Raw genomic sequence first — 12,066 nt, 5'->3', positions numbered from 1 at the left:
ACACAGGATGAGCAGATGGAGAGCAGCCCTGCCCAGCAGGACTTGGGGGTGCTGGTGGAGGAGAGGCTGGACATGAGCTGGCAGTGTGCACTCACAGAGCAGAAAGTACACTGTGTCCTGGGCTGCATTAAAATGGAGGGACCAGCAGGGTGAGGGAGGGGATTCTGCTGCTCTTCTCTGCTCTGGTGAGACCATGGAGTGCTGCATCCAGCTCCTGGATCTTCAGCACAGGAAAGATATGGGTTTGTTATGAGTCATTGAACCGATATAGTCACGGACAAAGACCCTCTAACTAATTAAAGTTAGAAAGTGGTATGTTTATTCACTGGCAGGCGGCACGGGAGTCATCTCCGAAAGGCATGGCCGCCCCGAACAAGGCTCTTTGCTCTCTATTTATTCTCCAAGATCTTACATACAATACATATGCATAACCCCAGCACCTCCCATCCCTGCTCTGTATTAAAATGAGGCTATCAGTCCTTCAAGCGTGCGCAGTTCTTCTCTTGAATTGGGTGGGTGGTCTCGAATTGGGTCAGTGGTTTCAAAGGATGAAGTCAGGAGAGTCTTCATCAGGTCTCTGTGACCCTCTGGCACTGTCCAAGGTTCCCTGCTTCGTGATTGATACCAAGTCCAGGTGCTGGCCATTGTTCTTAGTGGTTTCAGTCTGTTCTTATGACGGTTCACTTACTCCACTTTTTCTATAAACAAGCTCATAATACAACAGTTAGCTCTAGCTTGGGCAACTAATAATCATTAACCTACCATTTCCTAATCTAACTTACATCTTGATCAATATAAATTGCTTCTAACCCTTAGCTAAAATCTTAACTCTTTAAAGTCATGCCTCATTTAGAGTGGGTCAGGAGGAGGACCATGAAAATGGTCAAAGGCATGGACTGCCTTTCCTATGAAGATAAGCTGTGAGAATTGGGGCTGTTGAGTCTGGAGAAGAGAAGCCCCTGCGAATAACATTTCTGCGGCCTTTCAGTTCCTGAATGTGCTTATAAGAAAGATGGGGACAGATTTTTTTAGTTGGACCTTTGCAATAAGGTAAGGGGCAATGGCTTTTAACTAAAACAGAGTAGATTCAGGCTAGATACAAAGAATTTTTTTTAATGGGAAGTGGTAAAACACTGGAGCAGGTTGGTCAAAGAGGTGGGAGATGCCCCTGGAAACATTCAAGTCAGGCTGGATGGGACTTTGAGTAACCTGATCTAGTTCAATACGTCCCTGCTTGTTACAGCGGAGTTGGACTAGATGATCTTTAAAGGTCCTTTCCAACCCAAACTCTTTAATAATGATTCTATTTTATTTAAAGTGAACTGAAGAAGAAACTGTCATTGAAACAATGGGTGTATGGTCTCGCTAGCATAAATGCATTTACTGGCTTCCCAGAGCATTTACAAAGGACATGTCCTGTTTATTTAAGAACTAGATGACCATTTCTGGAAATGGCTTTTTGGACTTGATGCTAGGGATCCGTGCCCTTGGTTTATAATGCTTGACTGGCCCTGCCTCGTTGCTTTCAATGCACTCTACAATAGGAGAAGGTGCTGAGCTCAGCTGCTCTCAGCTCAGTGCTGTCTTCAGATGGAAGCACTGATGTGTCCATGCTCATGGGTGCTGACAAAGAAAGGCACGGATCCCTGAAATCTGATGGATGCTCACTGTCATTAGCACTACTGTTGCTGCCTCTAAGAACAGAAGTATTGTTGATATTTGACACAGCAATATTTCTTTTTTTGAATGTGAAGTCTCACCTTAAATATCTCATGGCAGCCAGTGTCTATAGCAAACACCTCTGTGCTACAAGTCATTTTAATGTCTATCACTAATGCTTTTTGAGGTATTTATCCTATTACTCTGGATATTTTTTATTGTGAAACTGTTCTCTGGAACAGTTAGCACATTCTGATTTGATAAAATGTAATACATGCTCTTTTCTGACTGATTGTTGTTGTCACTCACTGCATGTCTGTAGTTTCTTCAAAGGCACAGCCCTCTGAAATCTGCCAGGCAGTGCCTAGAGCTGTTGCCTGCCAGCTTTCATCAGCAGTGAGCAGAGAGAAAGCTGCCCTTTCCCAAATCACTTTACTTGCACTCATATTGCTTATACAATTTGTTTCGCTTAAGTGTTCATCCTTTTTCTCTGGTGATCAGAGAGCCAGAAGCCTGTACTGCTCACTTCAGTTACTGTTCTGTGAACTGCTGAGCGCTCTGGGTCTGAACACACAGCAAACACCAAAGATTTCCTTTTGCTTCCTCGCCTTTCTCTTTCACATAGCTATGCTCATAGGGTTAGATAATCCTTTAGTCTAAAGAGAAAGGAGAATTAAATATATTCTCCCTAATATAAATAGTGATGTTTATGGGTGTCTGCAGTTCAGTGATCTTAAGAACTTTAATCCAGATTTGTGTATGCTAGAGCCCAACAGCTATATTTTTCCCACATAAAACTCCAAAAGCTACCCCTACTAAACCCCCTCCCACCACCTCCCATCCCTCCGTTACTCCCAAAAAAATCCCAAACGCTTTTCTTTCCACCCTATCCTTTCTCCCCATAGCTTACTAGCACTTTATCACACTCTAAGAGGAAGATTCCCTCAAAGCCCTTACATTTTGTGTGCATTCAGGTTATCTGAACATAACAGAATCAGTTCTTTTGAAGGAGTTGTGTGGAATACAGGTAAAAAGACAGCAGTGACCAGGCGGAGGCAAGAAGTTCAGGATTTGTCCCATTCACCATTGTCATCCAGTTAACTACAAATGAGAGATTTTAATTTTTTACCCCCATAATTTAGATCCTACAACTTTATCCTTGTGAACTTCAAGGATTTCTATGCTTAGTTAAGAAACGTTCTGCATGTGGTGGGAACCTGTAAGAATTGCACCTAGAGTACAACTTCCTTATTTTGTGTACAGCTTTCTCTGTATTTTTTGGGAACTGTGGCAGGGGTAGTTTTTGTGTCAGTGAGAGGTATCACCTTCTCTACCTTACATATATTATCCAGTTCCTCTTTGGGTGGATCCCAGGTCTCATCAATGGGTGACCCTGTCTCTGATGCCAACAGCACCCTATCGACCCTTCCACTGCTTTTCAAGTAACTTGGTCATAATCTCACAAGTTTAGCCAAACACTTTGGAAAAAATAAGGTATATAAAATGTGAGGAAAAAAACCCTAAATGTAGTTAGTGGGAATGTATATATGGACAAAGCTTTGTTAAAAGGATCTAAGGGTATGGGGTTAGATCTGTGTGAAAGTAGCAGTGCACAACCTTCCTGCTTCAGCCTGGGAGCTGGGGCTGAGGTGGATGCTTATCCTGTTAGGGGTTGGAGGCTGATTCTGTTCAAAACTCCTTATCTTTGTGATGAGTGCTACAAGGACACAGCAGTATATTTATTTTTCTACCAAACCTTTCTGGAACGTTGCAGATGGCTGTCTCCTTGTCAAGTATCAGAGTCAGAGCTGGCGTAAGAAAATCCATCAGAAACCCAAAGTGCAGTGGATTTCTATATAAAGCTTGTCAAAAGTTGCCACCAAAGTGCAAGAAGGTCATTTAAACTTATATTGCTTTTCTTCTCTATGGTATGCATACTTAGCTGTTTTTAATTTACTTTTCCTTCTTCCTTATTTTGCTGCTTTTTCACTCCCACACAGGTTTTTATGATTTGATAAGGAACAGCCTGTTCTTACTGGAAGTAGAAAAAACAGGTTTCTTTTACTGGAGATGAAAGAAGGATTACACGTCCCTTCCCAAAAGGGGAAAAAAAAAAAGTTCTAAAAAGTTTGAGGGGCAATATTGCCATTAAGTGCTTATATTGGGGATGATTGACCAAGATTTCAAAAAGAATGAAAATGCAAAATTATTGAATTATTAATTACAGTTTTAAAAACACAGGCCCATGAAAAATAGCTGTTACTTGTTATCAAAATGTATGTCTGTTGATTTTAATGTGACCTTTTGGGGAGAAGTTGCAATTCTTCACTTTTATAGTAGTAAATATATATCTTTCTGAAGGAAAATGACCTGGATAATGTGGTACAGCTAGTTTCCTAAAAAAAAAAACAAAAAAAACCCAACCCTTTTGGTTAGTTTTAGACAGAGGTTTTTGTAGCAACTAAGCTGTCACTGATCAAACAAGTGATATTTTGTGAGAGATAGTTTGGAAAAAATCAGTTTGTGCAACAGCCAAACTGTATTGTATGAACAGTATGTTCATAACAATGGAGAAAAGATGTGAGTGGAACGAGAGAATCAAGACTTGATACAGGAGCGGGGGGACTTCACCATTCTGGGTTTCAGAACATGAATGTGACAAAGGAATTCTGCATTAATAAAAGCAAAGTAATGAACATGAGGAAGAATCTTCCCCTAGATGAATGCGCGCAGTGATGGGCTTGGAATGAAATATTGTCATTCAGAAAAGAGATGTTGGTGAATGATATCTTCTGTCAGGACAAAGACTTGAAGACCAAATGAAATAATGTAGAAGATCTGAACAAAAATAACTTTGGAGGCAGTGTCAGCAATATAATTATGTGCTATGTAGAATGTGTTTTGAAGGCCAAAAATACAGATGGTTTGAAGGAGGCCATGGAAGTAAGATCCATCAAGAGTTCCTAAGGAGAGGATGGCAATGCAAACTCCTTGTGCTGGTTTTGGTTGGGGCAGAGTTTTCTTCAAAGTAGCTGGTATCGAGCTGTATTTTGGATTTGTGCTGAAAACAGTGTTGATAATAAAGATGTTTTTGTTACCGCTGAGCAGCTCTCACACAGAGTCAGGGCCCTTTCTGTTCCCTACTCCACCAGTGAGCAGCCTGGGGGTGCACAAGGAGCTGGGAGGGGACAGAGCCCAGACAGCTGACCCCAGCTGACCACAGGGATATTCCAAACCATGTGGAACTTTTCTCAGTATATGCAGCTGGGGAAAAAAGAATGGAGGGATGTTGGGAGTGATGCTTGTTTTCCCAAGTAATCTGTTCATGTAATGGAGCCCTGCTCTCTTGGAGATGACTGAACATCTGCTGATGGGAAGCAGCAAATGAATTCTTTGTTTTGCTCTCTTATGGGCATGGCTTTTTCTTTATAGGTCCAAGTGTCTTAATCTCAACCCGTGAATTTTCCTACTTTTATTCTTCTGATTGTCTCCCCATCCCATTGATGGAAGACTGAGTGAAGAGCTGTGTGATACTTAGGTGCCAGCTGGGGTTAAACCCTGAGAATTCTGTCCTCAAGTTTTCCCAAACAAGGTTTGCTGGGAACATAGATTATATGACACTAGGTATAAAGTTACTTCTTCAAGCATGTGTTGGAGGGTTTAGTACTTGACAAATATTCTAGTTTGTTACAGTCGACTGCTAGAAGGTTAAGAGCCTCTTTTGTTTGCAAAAAAAAAACAAACAGCCAAACTCAACTTCATCACGCAGGGGGTATCTGGGAAGGGTTGAATACTGTGTGTTTTCATGAGCTGAAGTGTAGAAGCTCTTTGATCAGTGCAGCAGAGGAAGGTCAAATCTTCAACATAGCTGATTAACCTGGAGCTTTGCTATGACAACTATGTGTGTGCCTTTTCCATGCCACAAAACCAAGTTAGAGGAGGGCTGCTTTCAGTTTCAAATGACACAGAGTTGCAGGCTTTTACCTTATTTCTGTGCAGAGGATAATGCTGGGAATGTAGAACTTGCCCTATCAGGCTGGAGTGATTTTAAATTGTTGTCATCTATCTCAACTTACGTATCATATGATGTCAGCAGCAGGAGTGAAAATAAAATCGGAGCCCTAATTCTTCCCAGTAATTAGACACAAGACTGGGAAAAAATAGTGTTTCTGGTATTTGAAAGTGTTATGAAGAAAGTCTTTGAGGTTTACCCCAAAAATGAGGGGAAACTTGGAAAAAAGGTTAGCAAAAGGGAGTGCAGTCAAGAGATGGCCCATAGGCTGTTAACAAAAGGGTGTGAGTGGGAGATCTTTTGAAGGCATTCCCATAGTAGGAAGATAGTGGTTTTCTAGCTCAATATTCCTTTTCCTTGGAAGTGAACATTTTGACTAAAGTCACTGAGATCATGAAAGACTTGGGTAAAGAGCCTCACAGTTTAAAAGATCAGAGCTGAAGAAGTGCAGAAACTCATTTCAGGAGGAACTTTCCTCAGTCACTGACATTTCAATGCAGAAACTTAATAGATGTCTTTCTGGACAAGAAAGAATTATGTTGAAAGTTTCTCAAATTCCAAGAAAAATGGAGTTTTGGAGGGAACAGTTTTAGTAAGAGATAAAGTGAAACAACTGAGAGGTTACGTAGAAATGATGAATATTCTTTCCAAGGAGTAAAAAAGATTCTACATTACTGTGGTAGCAATAATGGAAAATGGCTTTCTGAGTGACAGAGAGATATTGTCAGCAGAAGAATAGGGAAGTGATTTACTGAGTTTTTTTCTTTAGTTAGAAAACATTCTCTTTCCTTGTCAAATGTCAGTAGAAAGTCTTTTAGAGTATGGTCAGTTAAAAAAAAAAATTGACCAACATGATGATAAAAAAGAAGGGTTTTTCCCTCCAAGTGGGTTATTTTCTCAAAGCTTTAACTTGCTTCAAATGCAGGACAATGTTTTATTGTTATATGTACTTCCCCCATCTCAGACTTTGTAGCCCAGAGTTCAAGGCTGTCTGAACCTTCTGAAGAGTGTGACATAAGGGTTTTCTCAGAATAAATTCCTGCTTGAATTGTAGCATCCTGTTTGATGGGGAAAATATCTACTCTGGTTCTAAATATATTCTTTGGTGTAGAAATGACCACAGCTGACTAATTTTGGGTGAACAGTTGCAACATCTTTTTTGTTGGGGAAAATAAAAATGTACTTTTATTTTTAGTCTGGATACACTGTCCTGGCAGGGAAACAGCCTGAGAACATGGACTGGACATTAAGAGTTCTGGCCCATTCTATTTGTGCAAGAAAGTTCCCATTCAGAGTAATTCCTTCAGCTCCTTATTACTCATTCATTCCTTTAATGTCAGGATGACTGTACCTGTACCTTTCCTGCCTGTTCCTTTGCAAAGCAGAATGAGAAATACCATTCTGTGTAACCAGCTCTGTCCCATTCCCTGCTGCTGACTGAGGATGACTGACTCTTCCTTTCAAAATGAAAATTGAGTGGTGAATGCTGTCCTTCCCTTTCTGCCTGCACTGGGCCAAGGATATACCTGAAGTGGGGACTCCAAGGACTGTCCTTAATTGCTGTCCAAATACCAAAATACAGAAATAGAGGACTTGCAGGCTGTGTCAGCAGCGAGAGAAAGGTGTTCTTCGCAGTCTGGTCTTGGGTCTGAGCAGGTCATTGTCAAATCCTAGCCAGGTTCAGTGGCTTGTGCTGCCTCCCTGCTGCAGAGCACAGAAAGGACTCTTGCTGGCTTTGTGCCTTCAGAGGCAGGAGAGTTATTTAATTAGCAAGATAGAGTGTAGATAATGGACTTAAGAATTTGTGAGTGTTGGGCAGGTGGGACATCAGGAATCCAGTCATAACAGGGAATCAGAATTTTCATAACAGGAAAAGTAGAGCTTTTTCATGGAAAAAAAGTTTCTTTTGAGATCTCTGAAAACCAAAAAGTTTTAATAATACAAGGTTTATCATAGTGCAACTGCATTATAAAAGATACTGTGCTTTTCAACATCACAGCCATTCTATGATGTGAGAAGTATAAATCTCTACTGGCAAAACATTATGCACAACTCTAATGAAATATTTCAAATAATTTTTGGAGGAATTTCAGAATCTTCTGCTGTAAAATGGTTTAATCTGTATGTTCTGAGAGAGAGAAAAGGAAATCTTTGCTAAAATGAAACTTTTCTGCTGGAAAGTTTTTTTTTAACTCTAGGTCTACGTTTAACTAGGGCAGAAGTTATGATTCCCCATCCAAATCTTCTCCTGGTAGACAAAGTTCTAAATAATATCTTGTACTTCAATGGTTATAAATTACAGAGCTGCCAAATCATTTTCTGTCTAATCTTGTCTGGATTTTTTTTTTAAGCTGTTTGACCTGCAAACCCTTCTGTTGTCTCTTATGTTTTCCTGTGCTTCAGGGAGAAAGGGTTTTGAAGAGTCAATGACCCATTGTGCTAAGAGGTTGCTGACTTGCATAAAAATAATATTGAATTTTTGTCTTCATTTAAAACTCCTAAAAATCTTGCTGAGGTTTTGATTATACTGAGCAACATCATCAACATTTGTGAAATTTGTTGAAGAGAGTAATACCATGGAGAGAGGAGTTTATTTTCTTAAAACCACTTCCTTGTCTCAGAAAACCACCCTGCATTCTCATATAGCCAGTGGTGCTGCCAGCTAGAAACCCTAAAAGTAACTTATTCTGCTTTTCTTTGCCAAAAGAACATCCTGTGACACAGGGTAAGGTTACAGCTCACCTAGCTGAATATATACCTGGAGCACTGAGAAATCGAAGATGACCAAAATTTTGTCCTGCTCATGAAATGACTTTTCACAATTAAAATGTGAAATACAGTAAAAATTTTAAAATCTCCTAAACAAAGCCATGAATTAGAAAAAAAACAAACCAAAGCAGCCAAACTGAAAACCTAGTCAGATCTCAGATAATAATCAAGACTACATTTTGTCAGGCTTAAACTGGAATTTTCAATAACTATAAAATGTAGCAGTGTTTTTGTTAAAGGCAATACTCTTGTCTTGAGTTTTAATTTTTTTTTTTCTTGCTACTATTTAGGCTTTTCTCTGCAACTAGAAAAGCTTAAATCTTCCTCTGTGTTTTAGACTTGATAATTACTCTGCTCAAGCACTAAATTCTAATTCTTACATTTGAGTAGTGTAGAATTAAATTTTCTAATTTCATACAGTTTGGGATTCTGGAGAAGCATTAGAATAAGATTTTAGTAGAAAAACCTGAACTCTGGTGACTCTGTGTTTTCTCCCAGACAGCTAATACTGCAATAAACTCTCTCAAATTTGCTTCCTTTGAGTTTTTGCTCTTGCTTGAACTGAACAGCGGGCATCTGCTATGACTGCAGTCCAGAGCTAAAGCCTTTTAGCTGTTTGCAGTGTGATTATTATCATTAGCTGTGTTTAAAGAATGAGAGAGAGAGCTGTAGGCAAGGTCTTGATGAAAGAGCTGACATTTGACACTGAGAGATACTGCAGTTGATTTCTAGGTGACGGCTGAATGTAAATTATTATTTTACTGTTGGGTTTTCTTCTTGCATTAGAAATGGTGCAGGAGTTCTGAGAGGACCAACACATGGCTGTCAGACCTATAATCACAGAATGCTTTGGGTCAGAAAGGACATTAAAGATTCACTAGTTCCACCCCTCTGCCGTGGGCAGGGACATCTTCCACGGGTCCAGGTTGCTGAAAGCCCTGTCCAGCCTGGACTCGAACACTTCCAGGGATGGGATATCCAGAGGTTTGGTGAACCTGTGCCAGTGTCTCCTCCTGCTGTGCCAGCACATGGGGCAGATGTTGGTGTGAGGGAAGGGGAACCCCATGGTGCAGCCACCCAGCTCAGCAGTTGGAGGTGGTGTTTCACAGCTGGCCTGGTGGAGTGAGGTGTGCTGGGCAGGGAGGGCTCACTGGCAGCTGCAAAACCTCCTCTCCCAACAACATTAATAGAGGTGGTGACGTCTCTGCTCAGTCTCCTGTTTATTGAGCATTGCCTGTTGTCCTTTCCTGGGGCTCCACAGACCTCTGGTTTCCAGCAAGCTGAAAATCTAACTGGAAATGACTTCCTATAAGTTGGTGCCAGAAAAGTCAAGAAAACATTATCATATTTGATTTCTCTTAATTCATAAAATTAAGTTATGTTTAGAGGAACAATTATTTTTTCAATTATAAAATTGAAATGTTTTGTTCTCAATGGACGCAGTTGGGTAAAAGTTGGCCTGTGCTTGGGGAAAGTAAAAGCTTACAAATCTGTAGTAAATAGTCAGAAAAATGAAAACAACCTCTTATCAAGTTTTCTACTGTGCTGAACAATAAATAACCTCATAGTGTGAAGTATTATTTTCCCCCTTCTTTTCATTTTACCTTTGAACTAAAGAATGTAACTGTATTATGCACCCAATTACACCACTGCTGACTTACGCGGCATTTTTCTGGGTAAACAAAGCTAATGAATGCATGGTATATACTTAAAATCTATTCTCGGTAGTGGGACATTCTCTCCTCCTCCTCCACACTCCGCTGCATCAATGGGCATGGTTACACTGTGGCAATCACATTTTTTCTTACATTTATTTATTTAAAAAAAAAGGGGGGACAAGCAGAGTCCCTCCTGCTCTGTTGCCTGGGTTATTCCATAGGCGACCAAGCAGCCTGTGTGGAATATGCAATTATGCAGCAAAGCCAAGCCACGAGGTAAAGAACCCCACAGTGGCCTCAGTTTCAGGAATGTCCCCAACCACACCGCGGGCTGAATTTTGCCCTCTACCACTGCCCAGGGCTGGGGAGTGAAGCAACTGTCACGTATTTCTCTAACTAAACAGCAAAGAACAGAGTGGTAATTGCCAAGCCCAGGTGATGCTAAAAAGAAAGCGTGAATGCTGCCCAAGCTGACCCTGGAACACAGAGGAGCTGTGGCCTCTTGCCCCGGTAGAAAAACTATTTCACTGGTGTGTGATGAAGATGCACTTTTGTGCGTGTTTGTTTTTGAAGCTGATTTATCATTTCCTTCTGCCTTTCTAGTAAATTGCTCTGGCAGCCCACAGCACCTGCCAGGCTTTCCAAGAGAGGTTGTGAGGGAAACTGCTGGAGGTGGATGAGGCCAAGTCTGTGGGGGGGAAGGACTACAACAAAGGAAAGCCTGGTCTGTTTGGAATCCTGCTCACGGAGCCGTGGAAGTGCCCTGCATCCCCGGATCCGCCCTCTGAGGTGGCCTCAGGCCCTGGGGAGGGAGCTCCTGCCCTGTCCCTCGCTGTGTGGGTGAGGCTGTAGCAATGGCCACAGTCCAATGTCTGCTCCCAGAAGAGGGATGAGCTGCAGGAGGAGAGCGTTGGCTTTCTGTCTAGGGTGAGGGAGGGGCAGGAATATCAAGTGAGCATCAGTCTGTAACCACAGGAGCAACTGCCTGCACCTTCCTAGCCTCTGTTTTCATTTTTCTTTAAAGTCATCTGCGCTGGATATTTTACTTTCTCTCTACTGATCATTTATTTCAATATTCAGTGTTATAAATAAAATCGACCAAATTTAAAGTATCAAAATTTAGAATTTTATTGTGAGACAAAATATCAGTCTCGGAAAGCCACAATTTAAAAGGACAGCGCCGAGCCCGGGATCGGTGCCCGGTGAACACGGATATCAAGCTCTGCCAGCCTGGTATCCCCCCCAGTTCACAATTTTTGGTCTTCCAGCCACCCTTTTTTATACACAAGATCGCGGAGTGAAGTCCGAAATTCTGACGTTATCCTCTCCGAGGCGTCTTCATTAATTATTCAAGTCCTGGTATCGGGAGTCTGAATGGACCGGTAGGGTGGAACAATGCAGCTGATGGCCGGGCCCGGGTGTGTCGTGGATATGTTAATTTCGGCAGAGACGAGTAGAGATATCCATCTGAAGTGATTATCTTGGTCTCCGGACTTGTATCTTCTTCTTCCGTGGTTTTTTGTTTCTTTTCAGGGATTCCCGGCAGCAATAGTTTCAAGGCCCCCTCTCTGGTAATTCCAATCATACTTTCCTCGTGTCCCTCCTGTGCTTCCCAAGCTAGGAAATTTTCTAATTTTGGTTTCTACATTTTACCTTTACTTATGTTCATTTGAGCACATCTTTGACATTCATATTTTATACAGTTCAACATTTACCTTTTATAATTTGATAACACGAATTAACTTTAGCACATATATTACATTCAGCACTGCTTGTTATTAGTAGTCCTTACCACCAGCACACGTTTCCATCTGCCACCAGATCCGTGCTCTCTTTGTCGTGCTGCTTTAGGGGTGAGACCCAGGGATGCTGCACTCTGACCAGGGAGAGGGATTGTGACCTGGATCATCGCACCGCTTCTGGGAGGAGCTGATTGTGTTCATCCAGCTCCCTTTGGGGTTGTGCTGC

At 41.4% G+C, this 12,066-nt stretch overlaps 1 long non-coding RNA gene across 2 annotated transcripts in view; it reads left to right on the top strand.

The window, feature by feature from the left end:
• LOC120755878 (uncharacterized) overlaps nucleotides 1–11,191 on the top strand; it is a 45,063-nt gene extending 33,872 nt beyond the window's left edge. For both annotated transcript variants that reach the window (XR_005701891.2, XR_005701893.2), the window contains one exon: nucleotides 10,702–11,191. This is a non-coding gene — a long non-coding RNA (uncharacterized LOC120755878). The remainder of the gene's footprint in view (nucleotides 1–10,701) is intronic.
• Nucleotides 11,192–12,066: the final 875 nt, after the last annotated feature.

The sequence above is a fragment of the Hirundo rustica genome, chromosome 8 (genome assembly GCF_015227805.2).
Source record: "Hirundo rustica isolate bHirRus1 chromosome 8, bHirRus1.pri.v3, whole genome shotgun sequence".
Classification (NCBI taxonomy): Eukaryota; Metazoa; Chordata; class Aves; order Passeriformes; family Hirundinidae; genus Hirundo; species Hirundo rustica.
This window is presented reverse-complemented; position numbering and strand designations above follow the sequence as displayed.